Below are 21247 nucleotides of genomic sequence, written 5' to 3'. Positions count from 1 at the left end.
CAGGGCTTTGGGTGGCGCTGGGGCTAGTGGGAGTCTGCGCTGCCGTGCTGCTGCCGCCGCGGTCGCTGCCGCTGCTAGTGCTGCTGCTGCCACCGCCTCCGCCGCCGCCACTGGCCGAGCGGTTTTTTTTTTTTTTTTTTTTGGTTTGCCGGATCCGCCATATTGACGAGGACTGGAGTCCGCGGCTGCGGAAGCTAGCTAGTCTCCGCTGCCGCCGGAGCTGCAGCCTCCCCGCACCCAGCCCATTCGGGCCTCTGCCGCGCCGAGCCCCTCCCGGTCTTGCTCAGGTCAGAGGCCTTGGGAGCCCGCTGCTGCCGCCTCTCCGTCACGGGAGGCGGCCGCCTCAGCGCCCGGTGTTTGTGTCCGCTCTGGGGGCAAGGAGGAGCCGCAGCGAAGCGACCAGGCCCAGAGCGGGGACAGCGGCGGCAACTAAGGGAAGGTGAAGCCGCCGTTGCGGGAGGAGGAGCAGGAGGAGGTGACGCAGGAGAAACGCACCGCCCGGAGCCCGTCTGAGCTTTGCGAGCGCCCCAGCCCGAGAGAAGAAGGGGGAAGAGGGCTGCCGCCGGCTGAAGAGGAGGAGGCGGCCGCGGCCACCGCTGCGGCGGTGCGGGCGCCGCAAGGAAGAAATTCCGGGGCTCATTTGCAGCCTCCTCGTCTTCAAGTCTGCAGCTTCTAGTTCTGTCGCCGCAGCCTCTAGACAGTTTGTCGCCCGTCACTGCCCGGCCTGGGATGCACCTAGGGTCGACCTCGTCCCGGGACTGAGTCTTGCCGCCGTCTCTGCGTTCCCTGGTTCTGTGAAGACGCCGTGTCGTGCGGTGAGTAGCTACCCGCGTCGGGGCGACGCGCCTTTCCGGGGCCAACAGCTGGCTGTGGGTGAGGGGAGGAGGGCGAGGGGGGTGTGCGTGTACGCGCGGTTCCTCCCTCTCGGCTGCTGACCGGGCCGGGGGCTTCCCCGCTCCCCTCCCTCCGCCCCCGGCAGGGTGGACGCGCGCGGCGCGGGGTGGGGGCATGGGTCTCGGCTCGATGTCCAGCCGGCGTCCCGGGAGCGTGGCTGTGTGTTTTGGACTGTAAGGGAAAATGGCTGACGGCTCCGTCCCTCCCTCTCCTCCCCCTTCCTGTCCTGTCTGGGGCAGAGGAGGAGGATGGAGTCTCCGGGCGCGGCGTAGAGCCCCCCACCCCCCATCCGCGGCCGGGACCGGGGCCGCTTAGGGGCTTAGCCGCCCCGGGCTCCAGGCCTTGGGGCACGGCGGTCCGCGGACCCGCGGCCGCTCTCCCCAGTCTTGTTCCACTTGACACCAAACGCCATTACTGAGGTGGAGTGATTTGGAGCATAGAGCTAGGCCCCGGCTACGCCTGGCTATCAGGCCCGACGACTTGTCCGTCTCCCCCCACCCTCCTGCGATAACCCGCAGCTTCTCGGCCCTCGGGTCGGGGAGCCTGAGCCGGGTTATCGTCCTCCTACACCGCCTTCGCCCCCCTTAATTTGCTGAGGGCCAAGGCCGTCAACGATGTTTTGATGCAGAAATCGCTTCCAAACTAGCTTGGACGTACCACCTTTCTATTTTTAACTGTTTCTGCAAAAAGAAAAAAAAAATAGCATGTGTGAGTTTGTGATAAAGCCTTGTGATTCTTTTCATGGGAGGCTTTAGTTTTGATATTTTTCTTCCATTCATTGTAAAACACTAAGAGTTACGGGGCAGGTGTAGAGATATTTTATGTTATTTGTGTGGATATCTTTGGCAACTGGGACTTACACGGGAATTTTTAGGATTTATAGTAGAACCTACTTGTTAAGTATGTGTATCTTAACATGCTATTTTTTTTTAAAACTGACGTATTTATAACGTTAGTTGAATTTTCTACAGACCGATTTACTTTCCAGGTGTGTGTAATTTCTTCAGAATGTCTTTGAATTTAACTGAGCGAGTTGTAGGTGTACGTAGATTAAATATTCATGCTTTATTTTTTAGGGAGGGAGGTATTTGTAGCATTCTTTTATCTGGAAACATAAGAGCCCCCTAAATCTACACTACGTTTTATATACTTTGATTTTCCAGGAGGAAAATTTGGGTGCATTGATTAGGCAACTTTTCAGCAGGTACTTAATCCTCTGCTAGAGCTCATTATCTACTCTAAGTGATGATGTGGTAGGAGCTAAATCTTGACTAGCATGCCTATCTTAACCAGTACATTTGAACTTAAAAATAGGGACTATAAACTCTAGGTATCAATTGGTCTACAGATTCAGTGGGCTGCCATTTTGGTTTCAGCAAATATCCTAAGTTTTTAAAGATTTATGTATTAAGTATGCAAAGGTATCGACATTTCTTTTCTCAGTTTTAAAACTTAAATTCACGTGCTTTGTCATACGTGTATTTTCATCCTTTGAGCTTTATCGTTCCAGTGTTTGGGCTGAATGAAAGCCTGAAGTATTTGGGATTGGTGTTTCAAGGGTGAACTCAAAAGATTTTTGATACCTTAAGTATGTTTTCCTTTCTTTAATTTAAAAATAAGATTTTTGGACTATATGCATGTTTTTTCTCTCTACGGTTTTTTCTTAAGCATTTTGGTATGAACGTTTAACTATTCTAGTACTTAACCTACCTTAATATTGTCAGGCTGTTTTTTCCTTTTGTTTGCTGACCTTGGTGGTTTCTGAGAAAATCTCTGGGAGACTAAATAACAGTAAGAACACGTGAGAATCTAAGTTCTTCAGGAAGTAACTTTGAAAGGTAGATTTTATTTTTCGCCACAGTGGAATCTCTTGTTGGTGTTCTGTATAGTTTGCTTGTTACATCAAGTAGAATGCTGACGTAGGATTTACTTTGAATCTTTTTTCTTCCAGGGTCTTGAAATGCATTTTCTGATATTTCAAGAAGATGAGAGGTTTTTTTTCATGGATTTCTCCTTAAAAATAATTTTTATTTGACATGGTATTAATAATGCTGCTTGTAGGTTTTGAAAATGAATGTCATGGATTTGTCAGTTCACCCAAATCTTGATTAGTTGGAGTTGGGCAAATGCAAGATTTTTCTTTCATAAGATAACTTAGAAACTATTGACGTTTTTATGCTTTTATTTCAGCATTTTAATATTAAAGCCAATATTTGTTTAAACCAGGTTAAAGACAGTTATTCGGAATACATAGGAGTGTGTGTGTTAAAGGATTAGTCTTTTTTTAAGTCTTTTGGGCAATAAACTGGGAAAAAAAATTGTATCCTGTGGTTGCTGGGCAAGTTAATTTTTGTTCTCAAAGAACATAATAATTTTATGATAGCCCGCATTTTATTTTATCTTTTGCTGGTATGTTCTCTGAATTAATGTATTTTATCTTCAGATACTGAGAAACAGGATTTTAGCTACCATTTGGATTTTTTTAGGAGCTGTATCTTTGAAAGCTATCATAATTACTAAGCTCTTGTTTTATTTTAACATAGAGTCTTAACTAATATTTGGGAAAGAGTTAATGCAGTGGATCTCAACCCTGACTGCACTTTAGAAGCACTTAGGGAGTTTCTTTAAAAAAAAAAAAAAAAGCTTTGGTTCCACTCCCAGAGACTGATGAATTGATCTGTTATGAGGCCTGCGCAAATGTGTGTTTCAGAAGCTGCCAGAGTTGAGAACCGCTGGGTTACTACTTTCAGCATGTTTTATAGAGCTTTCAAGTGGATATATAAGAAAATAGATTTTTTCCTAGGCTGTTCTGTCAGCGTAATTATCAGTTATTGAGCATTAGATAGTATCATTTCCATTTTACGGATGAGGGACTGAGTTTTGTCAGGCTCAACTCCTGTTGGTGGTTCAACTACTGGGCCACATTAGTGAAATGACACCGATTACTGTTTTTGTTAAACCTTTAAAACCTTTAGTTTGTTTTCTGTGCCAGAGTAGCTTTAGGTTTTTAACTATCAAAATAGCAATTTGAAAAATATATTGGTTGGCCAGGGGAGATGTTGAAGCTTTGCAGCAGAAAAGGTTCTTCCCCTTCCATATGTCTCCCAACATGTTCAGGGTGATATTTTAGTTGGTGGGTTTGTTTATGACTAAAATAATGTCAGTCAACATTCCTAAAAGATGTAACATTCAGGCGTTTGTCTTTCAGTCATTTATTTAAATCATCTCATAAATTAACGTGGTATCTTGTAAGCTTCATTATTTCAGTTTGAAGTTTCTGAGCTTTAGCTGTTTAAAATCAGTGTAATTAAAAAAAGATTTTTCAAAACTAAGTCAGGGTTGAATTTCATGTTTTTGTAGCATTTACAGTATTGGCTGATACTTTTTTGTGGAACGAGTGAAATAGCAGTAACATTTGGTGTTTGTTTCTTTGTTTAAAAATCCCTTTTGTCTATTGTGCTAAATTCTATATTGAGAGAGAGGGAGAAAAAAACTAGAATTCATGAGCATTCTTAATGTGGCACAAGATTTCTCAAGATCTTTCTGTTATAGAAAATAGGACTACCAAGATCATGAAAGTATTGTAAGGAAAAAAGACTTCATGAGACATCTGAGTCTTATGTATATTGGGGTTTGACTTTACCATTCATTTATTACTGGGGATTATAACGTGATGACTGTTGTAATATACTTTCAAGGAATACGATGTGAAAAAAATACTTGATTGTGAAGAGGTATCTTAGCTCAGATTTATTCTTCAAATGTGCGCCTGCCAACAACATACATATATTTGGCAGCAAATTGGTTTTTGATTGTATTCGCAGTCTCTAACAATGATTTTCTATCTCAGGTATGTATCACAAACACCTGTGGCGCTTTTAAAATGTTTGTCTAGGTCTTATCTCTCTATAGATACTAATAGAAATGATTTCCGGTGGGAACTGGGTTTTAAAGAAAAACCTTAACAGGTGATTTTGATAGTTTTTTTTTTAAGCTAGTCTTACCTTCCCCCTCCCCCAAATACATTTTAGGGAAGAAAAGATCTGAAATCTTCTGAGTTTTGTTTAGAGATTACTGTTCTCTAGAAGCTTATGTTGCATGAAGTGAGGTGGGTCGGACTGCTGATTTCTGCAGTTCTTGCTAGCTGTAATGTTCTGTCATTCTTTTACTGTGCCTCCTTGAAGGAGACTGAATGAAATTAGAAGAAATAGACCTAATCGACTTGATGGCAGCTAACAACAGCATAGTATCAGCTAGTGAAACTTTCCTGTTAACTTTTCAGGTTCTTTAAGGTAGAGATTCATTCTGAACTCCAGTCTTCTCCAGTAAGTCCCGGATGTCTAAAAAAAAGAAACCGAATCTTTTGTAAGTTTTTGCGTATTGGCTTTAGGAATAGTTGTTCTTAATGATACTTAATTTTTGGCCAGAAATAACATAGTCTGGTGTAACTCCCTCTGCTGTTCCTTTTCTGTACTGATGCTCTATCAGTTAACTCCACATAGTGTGTTTTTCTGTCTCTCTTGTTTGTTTTACTTATTTTGTTCAGCTGCTTTGATTAATTTTGTCCTCCAAATTCTATCTTTTAGGTTGGTAGCATCCATCTGATCAGACTCAAGATCCTGTCACTGATACATCCCTAGCACCTAGAAACTGCCTGGCACATAGGTACTCAGTAACTCTTGAATGAATAGTCACTTCAGCATATTAATATTCTCTGTATGATTTCTGTTTGCTTGTTTAATAAAACAGTATGAAAGAAATATATAAAGGAAATGCTTTTTTGTTAATTTTCTCTGCCAATTGGAGTGACTTAACGTGACCTAATCTTTTTATGAGTAGTCATGGAAGGGATCCAGATCTAGTCAAACTTCTTATTTTTCACATGAGAAAAATGGCTAAAAGAGGTGAAGTAACTTGGCCAAGACAGCATGCAGTTCGTAGACTACCTTGAGCATGAAGCTGCTTCCATACATTAACATGTTACATTAATTATTTAATTTTCTGAACTACTTTACCTTGTAGTCATTCTCATAAAATTCACACTTAATTCTCTCCCTAGTAATAGGTAATAAGCTTCTTGGCAAGATCAGGCATTCTGTCCTTTGTTTTTGTATATTATAGAGTGCCTAGAATAATACTGTTACAGGAAATACTTATTGATCGTTTGAATGGCAAAATCTGGGGGGAGTATTTCTTTCAATACCTAGAACTGCTTACACAGAATTGGTGTATCATTTTATGGCACCTTACAGTTTTATCTTTTCTGCAACCGATAAATCATGTGTGTTTTGAACCTGTTGGTTAACCATTATCAAAGGAATTATTTTCCTTTGGATGATTTTGAGCTGATAGTCTCAGATATTAGATCCCATCCTCTGTCAGAGCCTGTGAAGTAGGAAGAAAAGAAAATTTAAGAAGAAAAAAGAAGTAGGGGAAGCCTCCCTTTTCTGTCTTTAAGGCCCGTTTTCCTTTCTGCTTACTTTTGTGGTTATTGAGAGTTATAAGGTCGTTGGTTACATCACTGTTTTCTCTCAATCAGTTATTTCTGTGAACTAATGAAATAAGTCTACTCCTTATTAAGTTGGACACCAGAGAGCATGGAAATTGTGTTAGATCTCCATTCTGCTTAACAGTATTTTGTCTTTGATCAAGGTAGTATTGAACGATTTGCTTGTTTGCTCTGATAATACCTCCAAAGTTCAGAGCAAGGATCGGCAAACTTTTCTGTAAAGGGCCAGATAGTAAATATTTTAGGCTTTGTGGAACAAGAGGCAAAATTGATGATACCAGATAAATATTTTATTGGCGAAAACTCAAAGTATAATGATTGAGTACTGGTGGCGTAGTGGTTAAGAACTCAGCTGGTAACCAAGAGGTCGGCAGTCAGAATCTACCAGGGGCTCCTTGCTATGAGTCAGAATTGACTTGGTGACAGTAGTTTTTTTTTTTAAATCATCAAATTGATTGCCAATATGCCTGTGTGAAAACCGTTCTTAGTTTGTGGACTCAGCAAAAACAGGAGGCCAGATTTGGTTGGCCAAGCATAGTTTGCCAGCTCCTGGTTTAGAGCAATGATTCTCGAACCCAGAGGGTTTCTAAAACGCAGATTGCCGGGCCTTGCCCCCGGTATTAGTCTTCGCAGACCTGGAACGGAGCCTTAGAATTTGAGTTTCTAACAAATTCCGAAATCTTGAAACCACTCTCAGAGAATTACTGGTTTAGAGATTAGGATTATCGCTTGAGTTTATCTGATTCTGTCTTGAATCTTTTTATTTATATTTTAAATTCAGCAATTACATATTAAATGCCTATTATGTTAGGTATTATACCAGGTAGGAGCTTTGGTGGCACAGTGGTTAAAGTGCTTGGCTGCTAACCAGAATGTCAGCAGTTTGAACCCACCAGCCTCTACGAGGGAGAAAGCTGTGACAGTCTGCTTCTGTAAACATTACAGCCTTGGAAACCCTGCGGGGTAGTTCTACTCTGTCCCAAAGGGTCAGTATGAGTCAGAATGGACTCGATGGCAATGGTTTTGGTGTTTTGGGTTATTTACACCAGGTAATGGGGATACAAGGTAAGCAAAACAGAATTGTCCTTGTGAAATATACCGGTTTAAAATTGGTTTCTGAAAACCTTTTAGAGCTTAGAGTCTATGAGATAAAGTACCATTTTGAAAGCAGGACAGTGGTGTTTGATACTCATGCTAAAGGAAGCCTAAACTGGAAAAAGGCATCGTCAAATACAATAATAATTTGATGTCTTGGGGAATATATATATAAATGAATTTTTCCAAAAACCAAACGTTTTAAATATGTAAGGATCTTATATGTAACTATAGTGAAGATTTTGTATGCTGTATATAATTTTTTATCTCATGAAATTAACGCAAAAAATTCGGGGAATGTAAGAGAATAAAAGCAAAAAGCAAAACGCACTTTTGATAATTTCATCGTGTAGAAGCAGCCATGTTAATTAAATAGGTGTATTTCCATCCTATCTTTTTTTTTTTTATAGTTAGGTACACTTTTTTTTTTTTTTTTTTCATTTTAACATATAAAATTTTTCCATAAGTATTTTTCTGGCTCTATAATCTCTTACATGAATTTATCATGTAATTTTCCCGTTGATGGTCTTTTAGATTATCTCTAATTTTTCACTGTTATTAATTATGCTGTGATGAACGTTTTTGGGTGAATGTTCTTCTGAGTTCCTGATTATGCTGCATCTAAGGTTCCAGTCAGTTACATGGGCAGTGTTTTTTCATGTCCTCTGTCCCCTGCCTCTACTTACTCTCCTGCCTCAGGACTTGAATACGAGCGTTTGTTTATCCTACTTAGGAGACATTGTTTTCATGTCCCCTCCTTCCCAAGCCTTTTTTAAGATACTATATTGCTTAAAACTCCTGTTACGAGGTTGATTTTAATACAACTTTTCAACATAATTTTCCACCACTTCCTTTTTTTTGCCTCTTATTCGCCATTTACTTTGAATCTCCAGTTCTCTTTGCACGTCCTATGCTTTCCCACTTCTGTAACTTCGTTCTTTCAATACCCTTTCTAGGATATTCCCTTTCTTTGCTAGTGCCAGTCATATCATAAACATAATTTAATTGATCTTTGGCCTGTTCTATTTTATGCATCTGTTATTTTTCATCTTCATTTGCTATTGGGGGTTACAGGGTGGTTTGCATATACATTATAAAGGTTTCAGGCTCTTTTGAGTTATATATTTTTCTTATGGTGAAAATAGGCACGCCAAAACATCTGCCAACACAACTTCCACGTTTAGGACTCAGTGGCATTGACTACATTTTTCATGTTGTGCCACCATTATCACTGTTTTCATCCAAAAATCCTGTCACTGTTAACAAGCTCAGTGCCCCCCAAACAAAGACTCCCCGTTTCCCTCTCCCTCCCAACTCTGGAAACGATTAAAAATCTTTGGTTTGTATGTATTTGCTTACGTCTTTTGACTGAGATCATACAGTATTGTCCTTTTGCGACTGTCTTAATTTAGGTCAGCATCACGTTTTCGAGTTCATCCATGTTTTGGCATGCGTTAGAACTCCATTTCTCTGTAGGGCTGCATAATCCATTGTACGGGTAATAACACATTTTGTTTATCCAGTCATCTGTTAATGGGCATTTCAGTTTTTTCCACCTTTTGGCTATTGTGAAAAATGCTGCAGTGCGTGTAGTTATACAGGTTTTTTAAATTAGGTTTATCTTTTTTTTTTTTCTTTTAAGCTAGCGTTCTGATTTTTTTCAATAATTGTTCTCACTGTTGTCACTTGTGGTTTAGTCTTAGTATCTTTTTAATCTGCTGTGGACTGGGAAATTAGAAGACAGTGCATATTACAGTTCTATGTAAACTAAGAGTGAGGGTCTCTTTAGAAGGACTTTGTGATGAGCTCTGGTTGCTATAGTCATTTGCTTCATGTTTGTTTACATTTTCTCATAGAAGAATGTTAGTCTTCAGTCGATACATTCGATTTTTGTGGTTTGTATGTAGCCTCCATTTTTATACATGGTATGTTGATAACCTTAAACCTCTCTTCCTTAAGTCAAACTTCTGTGTACTAGCTGATGAAAAAGATTTCCTTTTTATTGCAAGGTGGTATTATTTGCCTGTCGGCAGCTTTGCTGTATTTGTACAGCAGTATCTTGTGTATTTATTTGCAGTTTCAGTTGTATTTTGTTCTTTTATAAAAATGAGTGGAAAACAGAAAAGTGTATCATCAGTGGTTGTCATGTGCTGTCAAGTTGATTCTGACTCATAGTGACTCTATGGAACTGCCCAATAGGGTTTCCAAGGAGCGGATCGTGGATTTGAACCACTGACCTTTTTAGTTATTCTGCCTAGCTTTTAACCATTGCACCACCAGGGCATCATCAGTGGTAGGTCTCAAACTTAATATCCTGACTAGGCATATGACTCTTTAGCCTTACTGGGTTAGGGTCTACTCACTGATGATGTTAGGTAACTTTGTTCAATAATGAATGAAATAATCATAATGAAACAGGAAATTAAATATGGCAAATCTGTAATAAAGCCTTTATGTGAAAGGTGAGGTGTAAATAGGAATTTTTATAATATTTTCCTGTACTCCGGAGTAGGGAAAAACCCTAAAAACACGTGAATCTAGTGTTTGGCTTTGAAATACCTGACTCCTGTCACATTTTCAAGGAAAATGTTATATATGAAATGAAAGATATTGGCTATATATGGTGTTTGTTCAGACTCTCATGGAAATGGCTGCAGGAAATCTCATTTATCTCACTTAATCTACTGGTTATATATATGTCCGTATCTATTTGCTGTATTTTCTGTAGCATATATATGAATCAGTTTTCCAGAACTCTTAAAGAGTTATAGACTTGGAACTTGCTGAGGTGGGGGGGGTGGGGGGGGTGGGAAGAGGGATTGGGAGACCAGACTGAGGAGAAGAAACATAGTATAGCCTACAGGTCTATTCCTTGCCTGAGATAATTGGATGTCATTATCTGAGCAATGTGTAAATGTCACCTGTCTCAAATTGAATTGGCTCTTATTTGAGAATTTGCTGTAGTTATCCTCAGTGCATCATGGGAAGGGGAGTCATATTAGTGAAAGGAGAATTGTGGGAAGATTCTTTAGCTTCTTTTCAGCTACATAGCCATAAGAATCATGTTCCTCAAGTGGATGGACCTCCTTTTCTCTTCCTGCTTCCTCCCCCAAATACTGTTCAAAACTCTCTACCTTGCCAGTTCCACCAGAACAAGGTCATTTTGATATGGTTCCAAGGTTAATTTTTATTCTCCCACGTAATCAAACTTATCCGTAGTTGGTGTAGACGGGCCAACCTTTCCTTTTCCACGGCTTTATTCTTGGCGCTCCACTTCCCCTTTACGTCTAGCCTGTGACGCCTAGCTCACATGCCATCTTCATGGAGCATTTTTTTATTCTTTCTAGTTGGAAGTAGTTTTTACTTTCTCTAAATGCAGGTAACGTTTCCTTTTTTTTTTTTTTTTCCCTCTGTGCTTTTCCTTTGGCCTTAACCCCTCCTATTATATTTTTGTTTGTCTTTTGAGTTTTTTGGAAACAACCCTGGGGAAGTTGGCTATGAAGTTTCCTGAGGCTAGGTTGTTGGTCTCTAAATCTGAGCTGTTCTTTGTGGATGGTCAGCACCTCTCAGCCTGGCTGAGGGAGTGTGGTGGATGGTAAAGAACTCTCAGAAGACTGGTGTTACAGTTGTAAATATTCCACCAACTAGTGAGTAAATTATTTAACGTCCATAAAATTATAAAATGAAGAAGATGTGGAATGGGTGATTGCTGTCTTATTATAGCGATCTAATTGAATTCATATGTTTAATGCTAATGTAGGCACAGGAGGATATCAAGATGACCTCTACTTTCTAAGCTGTAGTGGGCCAGACAATTACTTGGTGTGATAAGTGCTATATTAAATAGAGGTGTGAAAATGGAGTGGTAGAAGAGATGAAAAAATTGTTCTAGTTTGTGTTGGGTAAGGTTTGCTGGTCTTCAGATGTGTTCTATTTTGGTGGCCTTGTGAATTAGAGCAGGGACGTTGGGCAGAGAGAGCAAGTTGAGATAGGGTTTCTCAGCCTTGACACGATTAACTTTTTTGTTGGCCAGATAATTCTTTGTTTTGGGGTGCTGTCCTGTACATCCCTGGCTTCTACTCACAAGATGCCAGTAGCATCCCACTCCCTCAAAATTAAGAACTGTGTACTTGAGATGGAGGAAAGGAAGTATGAAAGTATAATGTTTCCAGAGAAAATCTGGGAGACTATGGAAGGGACATTGGAGATATTGGGAAGGAATGGGACAATGGGAGGTGAGACTAGAAGGGTAGTTTGAATGAAGATAGATAGCAAGGGTCCTTGAGTGCCATGTTGGGGCACTTTTGTTTTTAGGGTAATAAGATGTAGCTTTAAGTGAAAGGAGACGTGATTAGATTTGTATCTTTAAAAAAAAAAGATTATTTTATTGTGGCAATCACAAAACATTTGCCATTTCAACCATTTTTATGTGTACAGTTCAGTGACTTAAATTCACCATGTTGTACAACCGTTACTGTTACCCATTTCCAAATATTCTTCATCAGCTTTGGAGTTCCTGGGTGGTGCAAATGGTTAAGCACTGAACTACTAGCGAAAAGATTGGTGATTTGTACCCACCCAGAAAGAAGAGCCTTGGGAGGTAGGCCTGGTGATCTGCATCCAAAAGATTATAGCCTTGAAAACCCGATGGAGCAGTCCTGCTCTGCACACGAGATCACCGTGAGTCAGAATTGACTTGATGGTAGCTAGCAACAACAACAATGTATTTGCCTGTACTAGATATTTCATATAAGTAGAATCATACAAATTTGTGCTATTGTGTCTGACTTATTTGACTCAGTATGAGGTTTTCAGGGTTCATCCATGTTGTAGTGTGTATCAGAACTTCATTTCTCTATGACTGAATAACATTCCATTGTATGTATATACCACATTTTGTTTAGCCATTCATATGTTGGTGGACCTGTTGAGTTGTTCCCACCTTTTGTCTTTTGTGAATAAATGCTGCGGTGAACATTGGTGTATAAGTATCTCTGTGTCCCAGTTTTCAAGTCTCTTGAGTATCTAGGAGTGGAATTGCTGGGGTCACCTTGGTGGTGTAGTGGTTAAGAGCTACAGCTGCTAACTAAAAGGTTGGCAGTTCAGATCCATCAGGCGCTCCTCGGAAAGGCTATGGGGCAGTTCTGTTCTGTTCTGTAGGGTCGCTATGAGCTGAAATCGACTCGATGGCAACGAGTTTTTTTTTAATAGTAATTCTGTGTTTAACTTTTTGAGATTTGTGCCTGCTTTAGAAAGATAATTCTAATGGCGTCGTAGAGGATGTGTTGGGGGAGAGTTGGGTAGCAGGCGAGTTGAAACACTAATTTTCCTTTTTTTTTGGAGACAGTATTTTTAACAGGTGATAAGAGAAAATGATGTAGGAAACAGGGTAAAGGGATGAGATCCATGGAGCTCCCATTGTCTGAGAGAAATGCTGCTAATGTGACTTCAGCTTCTCTGTAACTGAGTGAAATACTCAGCTAAGAGGTAAACCATCGGTATTGTCTTCCCCTACTCTTTCAAATCTCCATTTCTAATTTTCTCTCCCCACTGAGAGCTTCAGTCTCTTGAAAGTCATAAAGAGAGATGGGGTCTGAGTTATGGAATGACTGTATTCTCCCAATATGGCTTCTATACCTAAAGGATAGATTATCAAGGCGAACGCGTTCCTCCTCTCCCCCAGCGAGAGGACTAGGGTCTGAAATCCAGAGTGTTAACTGTAGGAGCTCCATAGTTTGCATGAAGGTATTGTTTTATAACTTTTAAAGTAGTTTGATATACAGAAATAAGTGCATAATCTTATTGTTAGAGAATTGCAGTGGTTTCACTGCTTCCTATTTTGGAAGTTTTTTTGTTTTAAAATGAACAATGTTAGTATTTTAAGTGTGACTAGGGTAGGGTAGTTAGTGGACAGCTGCTGGACTAGGAACTTGAAGGGCTGTGTTTTAGCTCAGTTCTCCCACTGATCTGTGTGAATACTCACTTAACTAACCTCTTGGGTCCTCACAATTCTTACCTGTAAAACAAGGGTGTTGCAAAAGAAAGGACTTTTAAAGTTACTTTTTTCTTTTTGAGTTTTTAAATTTTGTTGTAATCTCTTTTAGGAGGCCTGGTGGTACAGTGGTTAAATCAGAAGGTCAGCAGTTTGAATCTACCAGCCACTCCTTGGAAACCGTATGGGGCAGTTCTGTAGAGTTGCTCTCCAAGGGTGTTGGAAAAGAAATGACTTTTAAAAGCTTTTTTTTTAAAGAGTTCTTAAATTTTTCTGTTATCCCAAGAGATGTGGAAAAGCTGGAAGGAGTCTAAAGAAGAGAAATTTTCAAATGTAGGTAAAAGGTTAATGGGCTTAGGAGTTGTTGCATCAAAAAGTAACGGGAGGGGTAATATATAATAATCGCCCTCCCCTAATCAGTCAGTCTAGGAGAATTCTTTGGGTAAAATGTACTTGACCAACAGCTTATGGAGTGAATTTAGGGACCACAGACTCATGGCCAGGGATGTAAGTTTTGCACTGGTAGAGCAGTTTGAAGTTTTGTCAAATTTTAAAGTCTAGGTCAAGCTTTAAGAACATTACTGCTACTGAAAAGTGATCTAGCCTGCTAGGGAAAGTACGTAATAGGGGAAATTGTTTTTTCTGAATTGAAGATGAAAGTACACAGATAAATATAGTAGCAGTGATTTCAACGTCTGGCACAGATGGTTTCAGAGAAAATGTTGATGCCTCGTTTTTCATCACTAAGACCACTAGCAGAAGAAGTTCATCATTTTTGTTGTATTTCTTAGACCATCCATTCTCCAACTTTTTGGTATCAGGATCCCTTTATACTCTTAGGAACCCCAAAGAGCTTTTCCTTAAGTAGGGTTATGTCTGTTGATATTTACTGTATTAAAATGGAGAAACTTAAAAAATTTATACATTTAAAAATAACAAAACCCAGTACATGTTACAATAAATAATATTTGTATGAAAAATGACTTCTCCAAACAAAAATTAGTGAGAAAATAGTGGCCTTGTTTTACGGTTCTGCAAATCTCTCATATCTGGCTTAATAGAAGACAGCTGGATTCACTTACCTGCTTCTGCCTTCAGTCATTTGTGATGTCATACATCATGGCCTCTGGAAAACAGTGTACACCTGTGAGAGAATGACAGTGAAAATGACAAGTGTCTTAGTATTATCGTTACTATGAAGATAATTTTGACCTCCCAGGCCTTCTGAAAGGATTTCACAGACCACAGAGGTCTCTGGATCACATTTCGAGAACCAGTGCCTTAAGCTGCCAAGAAAAGTTTGACACATCCTTTGAGTGGTTTATCTATTAAAAATTTTTACTTTTTAATTGAGGTATAACTCATATCCATTAAAGTGCACATATCTTATTGTAGAACTTGCTAAAGTTTTAGAAACGTATACATCTGTATAACCAGCATTGAGATCAAGATATAGAACATTTCCAGCACCATAGAAGGCTCCCTCATGTCCCCTCCAAACTATTCTGACGTCTCTCTCAGTGCCTGTTCTGAACATAGTGTAAATGGAACAATATAATATGTATTGTTGTGTCTGGCTTCTTTTATTTAACACGATTCATTAATTTGTTTTTCATCGTTACGTGGTAGTCCACTGTACGAATATATCATGATTTATTTATCTATTCTGTTGATGAACATTTGGGTTGTTCAGTGTTTTCACTAATATAAAAGTGTTGTCATGAACATTTTTGTTTATGTCTTTTGGTGGTTCTTTGGTATACAATCTGGAGTGGAATTGCTGAGTTGTAAAGGTATATATGAGTGTTTAGCTGTAAGTAGGTACTACCAAAAAAAACCAAACCTGTTGCCGTCTGGTTTATTCCAACTCATAGCAACCCTGTAGGACAGAGTAGAACTGCTCCGCAGGGTTTCCAAGGAGCAGTTGGTGGATTCCTACTGTTGGCAGCCAATCTCTTAACTGCTGTGGGACCAGGGCTCTGGCAAACAGATTTCTCAAGTAGTTGGTTATACCAATTGATGGTACAATAATGTAGTTTTATGGCTCCACATCCTTATCAACACTTATGTAGTACTGTCAGTCCTTTTAATTTTAGCCATTTTAGTGGGAGGCTTCAGGGCATCTCATGGCGTAGTGGTTAAGTGCTATGGCTGCTAACTAAAGGGTCGGCAGTTCGAATCTGCCAGGCGCTCTTTGGAAACTATGGGCAGCTCTACTGTGTCCTGTAGGGTCGCTATGAGTCGGAATCGACTCAACGGCACTGGGTTTTTTTTTTTCCCCCCATGGTAGCTTAAATTTGCATTTGCCCATGTCTAATGATGGTAGAGGGTCAGCAAAAAAGAGGAAGACCCTCAACAAGAGGAATTGACAGACACAGTGGCTGCAGCAACAGGCTGAAACATAGCAACAGTTGTGAGGACGGCGCAGGACCAGGCAGTATTTCATTCTGTTGTACATAGGGTCACCATGAGTCGGAACCAACTCCATGGCACCTAACAACAACAGCAGCAATGATGTTTAGAACCTTTTCATATGCTTATTGTTCATTTGGCTGTTTACTTCTTGCTTACCTATAAAATTTGAAACTTGACCATTAGATGGTTTAAAGTCTCTGTAGCTCAAAACCACTGGTTGAGTGAATTCTTTGAAATAAGAGATTTTTTTTGCATGTACTTAATTGATTATAATAACGATAATCGTTAGGGGGTAAATATTCCAGATAATTAAAAGTAAGTATACTTAAAGCATACTGGGCTTGGAATGTCTGTGTAGAAAGATCTTTGCTCTTTAGAGATTCAGTGCTTCAGAATAAAATGTGGCCTGTAGAAATGAACCTGGAAGCTTATTCAATTTTGCGTCTGTTCCACTATCCAGAACTTTTTTCTTTTTGGTGGCAATATATACAACCAAACATACATCTATTCCCAATTTCTACATGAACAGTTCAAAAACACTGGTTACATACATATTTTGTCAGCATTCTCATTATCTCTACCCATACTGGTTCATCACCACTAACTTGGACTCTGCACTTTAAAGTTCTCATCCGTGCCTTAGATTAACTGTTGTCGTTGTCAGTTTCAACTGATGTAGATAATTCTTTATAACAAGCATTCTTTGTTAATTGAGCTAAACTGGTTAACGATGGCTTCATAGAATAGTTTCAGTTCAAGGTTTAAAGATAATTTCCAGGCATTAGATTAAGGAGTTCCCCAGTCTCAGTGGATGCAGTAAGTCTGGTTTCCACAGGTGCTTGTAGTTATGTTTCACGTTTTTCCTTTTTTTGATCAGGGTTCATCTGTTGGGTCCTTGATCAAATGTTCAGTAATGGTAGCTGGACACCATCCATTTCTTAGGTCCAGGTTTTTTTTTTTTTCAACATCCAAACGTCAAAGCTTAGCTATCATTCTTTTTATGTGTAAAATTAACATTCGTCAAACTCATTTTAAAGAACTTGTTATCCTGCCCCATTCAGGGGTCCTAGGCTTGTAAATTCCTTAAGGGTAGAAACTAAGTCTTGCTTACTACTCTGTCTTTTTAGGGCCTGGCACAGAATAGGCATTCAATATTTGCTAAAAGATCAAAATAAAAATTTAAGTCAGGAAATAGTATATTGAAGGATTTTATGGGTTTTCTTGCTTTAGTAGTTAAAAATGTTTACCCAAAATTTTATTTGGTCCCCAGACCAACTTTTGTGTTAGGTAAGGCTAATATTCTCATTTTACACGTCAGTAAGTGCAAAAGGGCTGGTCCTAGGTGGTGCAAGTTAAGATTGTCTCAAAACATCACTTTGGGGTAAAGGAAGATGAGTTAGTGAACCTTAGAGTATCCACTTCCCTATAATGTTACCAAAAAAAAAAAACAAGTTACCCCTTTTATAGAATTTTTTTTTTTTAATCACCACCACCTTTTGTTATTTAACTAGACTTCACTTACATAAATGTGTTTTAAGGAATGGGCAGGGATAAAGATACCTTGAGTACCCTTAAGAATGCCTGATTTACTTTAATATGATTGCATGTTTTAATCATCAGGTTACAGTGAACTTTTTGAATTAGGCCAAGTCATCTTAAAATTTAACTTCTAAGGACAGAGGTAGGAGAAACCAGGCTGAGCTATGCATGAGTTGATTGGTGCTGGGTTTTTGGTAAACTCTTTTGAACTACTGTTTCATTGGCTGCAAGATGCCATTCTGTACTGTTCTATGCCTCCCCCTCCTTCAGTTACGTGGCCTTATTCCTCAAAATTGAACTCAAATGTTGCCTCTTCTGAGAAGCTTTTATGATTTTCTGTACCCTCATCTAATTTTTTCCCCCCTTTTCCAAGCTTTTTATTAAGGAAAAAAATCAAACACATTGATAAGCCCCCATTTCCCCTTCAACTCATGGCTGTTCTCTTTTTTTTACCTACTCCCTCCATTTTGAAGCAAATCTCAGATAGCGTTTTATCTTTAATATTTGAGCATATCCCAAGTCTAACTTAGATGTCTTTCCTTGGTACTCACATTGTCCTTCTCTACTGTAAATTACAGGTTTTTAATTTAATTCTTAGATATTCTCTTGTTCTACTTTGGAAACTTCTCATAGATAACAATAGATGATGCTTGTTAGTACCTATGTGTGAAGAACTGTGCACTTTACATATATAATTCTTTTTATTCTTAACAACAATTCTAAAACGTAGATACTACTATCCCATTCTATATATAAAGAAACCAAGACACAGATGTTAAGAACTTGTCCACTTGTATGCTTAGTTAAGGCAGCCCCTGGGTAGCTCAAACAGTTAAGCATTCGATTACTAGCCAATAAGATTGTCAGTTCGAACCCACCCAGAGGCACCTCAGAAGGCAGGCCTGGTGATATGCTTCCGAAAGGTCATAGACTTGAAAACCCTCTGGAGCAAGTTCTCTGTCTATACACATGGGTTAGCCATAAGTTGGAATTGATTCCAGGGCTACTAACCACAACAACGTAACCTAGTTAAGTGGCAGAACAGGAATTGAAACTAAGGCAGTTTAGCTTCAGTCAAGAGTATTAACCACATACCGTATATTAATGTCTACTCGTAACCGCTATACTATATAAAAAAATTTACTATATACTGTATACTATATACTAATCTCTGAGCGAGTGAGCTCTGTACTGCATGTAAGCTCTTTCCATCTTCTTTTTCGTTGTCTTTGTTAGCATTTTTTCCTTGTTACCAATGTTGCCACTTTTAGGCTTGCACTTGGATTTTCTCTTTAGTAAAATACAGTTAGTGGAAAGGATGTTAGCATGCAACTTTCCCATTTTAAAGATGAGGATCTCTTGCCTTTAGCTCTTTTGCTTCTAACTTCCTTTGTGATCTTCTGTCCAAAAAATTGCTGATCTCTGGCCTCTTTGTTTTATTTGATGATAGTGTCTCCATTATATAATAAGGAAAAGAAAGTGCCATAATTGAATGTAAATGTTTTATTTTTAGTGTTTTGTACATTACATTTTAAAATTTTAATGTTGAGTGTTTTCATTTTTGCTTCAACTTTGTATTTAACAAAAATTTATTTTCAGTAACTTGATAATAGCTTCCACTTGAGATTTTTTTCTGTTTGGATTCGATCACTAGCCTTCATGGTGTATTGCACAGTGTTATTTTGAACCCTTAAGGTTAACTGTCCAAAGACATAGACTTAAAGGATTCTTTTTCTCTTTGATCTCTTAATGCAGCCTACTTGTATAAAGCAGTATTACAGGAGCAACCCAAATGTCCATCAGCGGATAAATGAATAAAATGTGGTACATCCATACAATGGTATATTATTTGGCAATAAGAATAAATGAAGTCCTGATAACATGCTACAACATGGATGAACCTGGAAAACATGCTAAGTGAAAAAAGCCAGTCGTAAAGACCTCATATTGTACGATTTAATTTATATGAAATGTCCAGAATAGGTGAATCTATACATAACAGAAAGTAGATTAGCTGGGCTGGGGGACAAGTGGAGGGAACAGAGATGAATGGTGACAAAAAATGTTCTGAAATTGTTTATGGTGATAGTTGTACAACTCTGAATATACTAAAGACTATTGAATTGTATACTTTCAATGGGTGATTTGTTTGGTGTGTGAATTACAGCTGTTATAAAAACTATCACATACGGTAAAAAAATAGGTGAAGGTAATCTCCTTGAAGATAATATCATTGACTAGAAGAAATCTCAGATTCTTAAGTTTTCTTTTCATATTCTTTACTGTCTACGTTTGTGACTTACCCCATCTGGTTATGGAAAATTCAGGCAAAAAGAGCACCCACTGGGTGGATGCCCATCCAAAATGTTAATTATTAATAGTCTGTCTAACCTAAAATGTTTTTCGTATGTTAGGTCAACATTTCATAATTAGATTAGTAACTTTTAAAAGTGTTAATTTTGATAAGCTTGGTGAAAGCTATTAACAGATAACTCGAGTAGTTTGTCTTAACCTATCATTTCCACAAAGTGTAGACTGATAAGTAGGCATACCTTTTGTGACATTTGGTATGTGGCTTGCATCTAATAGTTTAAGTCAACATTGCTGTAATTTGCTTATTATTACTAGGTTGATTTATTTAGGGAAAGGAATTTATTGGGATCATACATCCTTTGGTGGATTTAATAAATGAAGGAATATTTACGTAAAAATGTATTTTTCTCTGAAAAGAGACCCAGGGGTATACGTACACCTTCAAGCTCAGAATTTTGAAGGACTATAATGTAGAAGATGGTGAATATGAACTTCTTCCAGTGGGCAGAACTAGTGACAAGGGCAAGAGATTTTTTTGACTCAGTAGAAGAAAGACGTTTTTGCTGACAGCAGCGAGCTTCACAGCGTTCTACCAGAAAATGTTCAAGGGGAGATTAGATGCAGTATTTCCAACATTTAGAGTAGTTAATTTCTAAATTATAATATTCTTTGTGTGCCTCTCCCCCATTTCTTGTAAGGTTCTTGCCTTCTAAAAATCTCTTTGGTACCCATTTTGTGCTTAAGTTAAAACTAGTATTTCCCAAACTTGGGTCTGTTTTCGTTTTTGTGATATTCTTAAACTTTAGTATGTGTACCTTTGGACTACCTGGATAATTGCCTCATAATCAAGAACTGCTGTACTATTTCAGTACTTGGTTTTTTTAATGCATCGGTGCTTAGTTGTACCACTTGATTTGTGGGATAATGAGAACAACAGAGGTCGAATTAACACATGATTGTTTTGGTGCCAAGGGCAAATGATGTCATAACGTACCATGTGTACAGAGTGGTGTGGTGATTCAATTAGAAGTAGAGTTCAGTCTTCCATGTGGACTATGATGGTAGTAGTATAGCCATGCAAAATGCAAAGCAACCTATTCCTTAGCCAAAAAACAAAAAAACCCAAAACCTGTTCCTGTTGAGTTGATTCAGATTCTTAGCGACCCTAAAGGACAGGATAGAACTGCCCCATAGAGTTTCCAGGGAGTGGCTGGTGGATTTGAACTGCCAAATTTTTGGTTAGCAGCCAAACACTTAACCACTGCGCCACCAGGGCCCCATGCCTTAGTAGTCAGTAGTATATATATGCTGCCATCTGTCACATAATATTAATAGTTTTGTTGGTATTTAGTTTGTAAATTTGCTTTGGTGTTGCTGTTGTATAAGGGCAATAATCATAAGGAGTTTAATCCTAAATTCATTTTTGTGTACATGAAGTAGCATTAAAATAAGTAGATTAGTTTTAAAAATTCTGTTAAGCTAGGACCAGA

At 38.9% G+C, this 21247-nt stretch overlaps 1 protein-coding gene across 8 annotated transcripts in view; it reads left to right on the top strand.

Annotated features, from left to right (window-relative positions):
• The first annotated feature begins 726 nt into the window (after nt 1-726).
• Nucleotides 727-21247, top strand: part of USP9X (ubiquitin specific peptidase 9 X-linked) — a 134171-nt gene continuing 113650 nt past the window's right edge. For 5 of the 8 annotated variants that reach the window (XM_049873361.1, XM_049873360.1, XM_049873358.1 and 2 more), the window contains exon 1: nt 727-815. The gene's annotated coding sequence lies outside the window, so the exon portion shown is untranslated. Of the gene's footprint in view, nt 816-5480; nt 5560-21247 lie in introns of all 8 variants that reach the window. The other 3 variants (XM_049873356.1, XM_049873354.1, XM_049873355.1) reach the window with 2 other exon arrangements.

This window comes from Elephas maximus, chromosome X (assembly GCF_024166365.1).
Source record: "Elephas maximus indicus isolate mEleMax1 chromosome X, mEleMax1 primary haplotype, whole genome shotgun sequence".
NCBI lineage: Eukaryota > Metazoa > Chordata > Mammalia > Proboscidea > Elephantidae > Elephas > Elephas maximus.
This window is presented reverse-complemented; position numbering and strand designations above follow the sequence as displayed.